The sequence below is a fragment of the Dasypus novemcinctus genome, chromosome 4 (genome assembly GCF_030445035.2).
Source record: "Dasypus novemcinctus isolate mDasNov1 chromosome 4, mDasNov1.1.hap2, whole genome shotgun sequence".
Classification (NCBI taxonomy): Eukaryota; Metazoa; Chordata; class Mammalia; order Cingulata; family Dasypodidae; genus Dasypus; species Dasypus novemcinctus.
The window spans coordinates 94,663,390-94,665,948 of NC_080676.1; positions in this window are offsets into that span (position 1 = coordinate 94,663,390).

Here is a 2,559-nt window from a genome sequence, read left to right on the forward strand (position 1 = left end):
CAGGCTCTCCTTCCAGTGGCTACTCTCCAGGCTTCACACACTGGAATTGCCTCTGGTCCTCCCAAGGGAGGAAAGCAACTAATTTGGAAGGTATCTTAAGATGATGAATGGCAAAGAGCTGGAACCACAGACGGTGATTATCTGAGAAATCAGTAGCATTTTAGTCCTGCATAAAGTAAAGAAGAAGACACCCAATAAGGCTCAAACTATTATCCTGAGGAGGATAGAAGAAGCAACCAAGCTCTAGAAGCCACTAAATTTTGTGGGTTATTCATTCATTCATTCATTCCACAACATTTGAGTGCCTTCTCAGTGCCAGGTACTATGCAAAGTGCAAGAGATACCAAACAGATGTAATCCATGTGCTGATGGAGCCTATTGTCTAGAAGCAGAGACACATGTAATATACAACATAATATTAACACAGTATGTTCTTCAGCATCATGGATGGAAGGAGAGCAAGCCAGCATACACTGTTGGAGGAATCTAAAAGTGGAGAAGCAAATGGGCACTTCAGGAACTGAGGGTGCTAAAGGTTTAGCTGTATATTCGAGATTTTTTTTTTAAGATTTATTTTTATTTATTCCTCCCCTACACACACACATACACACACTGTTTTGCCTTGTCATCTGCTCTCTGTGTCTGCTCATCTTCTCTTTAAGAGGCACCAGGAAATGAACCTTGGACCTCCCAAATGGAAGAGAGGCACTCAATTACTTAATCCACCTTAGCTCCCTGCTTTGTTGTGTCTCTCATTGTCCTTTCTCTTTGTGTCTCCTTGTTGTGTCATCTTGTTCCATCAGCTCACTGCGCCTGCCTGTTGCACCAGCTCTCTGTCCTGCTCATTTTCTCCAGGAGGCACCAGGAACCAAGCCTGGGACCTCCCATGTGGTAGATGGAAGTTCAATCTCTTGAGCCACATCCATTTCCCAATTTAGCTGTTTTAAAGAGAATGTAGGTTTTTATTAGTCAGCTAAGGCAAAAAGACTAGATTATGAGATCTTCAGATTTTTAAATTGGCTTTATATTCTAAGTAAAAGAAAATGCCACTTAGGGATGTATCCGTTTTATGATTTTTGTGGTCAGTATTATTCTTTTTAGCTCTTGGGTTTGTGAGTAGTAGGGAGGGATTAGGAGAGATTAATTTGCTTGCCTCAGAAATTTTAGTAGGAGGCTAAATATATTAGGAATATTCAGCAAAAAAATGTTTAAATATTGTTGTAAGAAGATGTATCAGGAAATCTACCCACTGGAGAGTTCAGGTGGAAGCTACATTAAACAAAAAAGAGTATATGTGCTGGCAACAAGACAACAAGAATGACTATTTCCGTAGTTTTAATGTGTCTGGTAAGAATGACAAACACTGGATATTGATGTAGATTTTACTTTTTATTTACATTTTGAGAATTATAATTACATTTTTTATTTTATGCCATTTCTATTGGAATTGTGTATCCATGGTAAGCTAAGCAATTTGTTGATATTTGCTACATCATTGCATGTTCATAGGATCTATATGAACCAAGGTCCCCAGTGGAGGAAGAATTGCTTAGAGATTCAGACCTGGAACTTCTGGAGTCAGAAAGATCTGGATTCAAATCCAGAACAAGCTTCTTTACCCTGCCAAATCTCAGACCTCAGTTTCCTGATCTGTAAAATGGGATTATAATGATTCCTACCTCTAAGGGTTGTTGTGAGAATTGAACAAGATGATGAAAATAAAAACAGGCCATGACACTCTCTAATAGTAGCTCTTATTTTAAGTGTGGTCTGTGATATAGAATGATGTTTATTGTCCAGTGATAGGGAGCACTGAAAGTTAAATAGAAATTTTATCTTCTGAGGATGAGCATTAAAATGCCTGAGTTGTTTGGTGAGGGTACAATTAGAATGGATGGTATGAACTAAATTTTCCTTCTCTTTTCTTTCCAAAAGATTATTCGCAATTGTTTGGGTAACATTGGAGTTTTCCAGAGTATTTATGCACTTCTGACTTGATTTGTTTTACTTTCTTGAAAGGCATGTGTACCAGAACAAGAACTCATTTTTAACTCTGTTGCCTTTGCATCCTTAGCACTCTGCTGTCCTAAGATAGTATTTTTCAAAGTGTGGTTCATCAAAATCATCCCTGTGTCTTGTTAAAAAATTCATATTCTTGGTCCTCACATATGACAAAGTCCTGAAATTTAAATAAATATCTCAACTCAGCTGATTTCTATCTATATCTAAGCTTAAGAATGATTCGACCACACAAGTAATGGCCTTCCATATATAAGCTGTACTCTGAAAGCTCTGTCAGCTTGTTATTTAAATAGTAACTTCTGTGAAATATTTGTGTGACACACCCTGGCAACATCACATGACATAATACTTAGGCTCTTTGTTTTTTATGCCTTAACAACTATTTCTAAATCACTTGATTCATAATGATTTACTTTCTCATTTACTTTTCAAAAATAACTGTCTTTCCCTGCTAGTTGTGGTAACTGCTATGCTGTTACCTTATCCTTGTTACTAAGAGTAGGGCAATGGCATAGAGTAAAAGTGAATGGATTTATG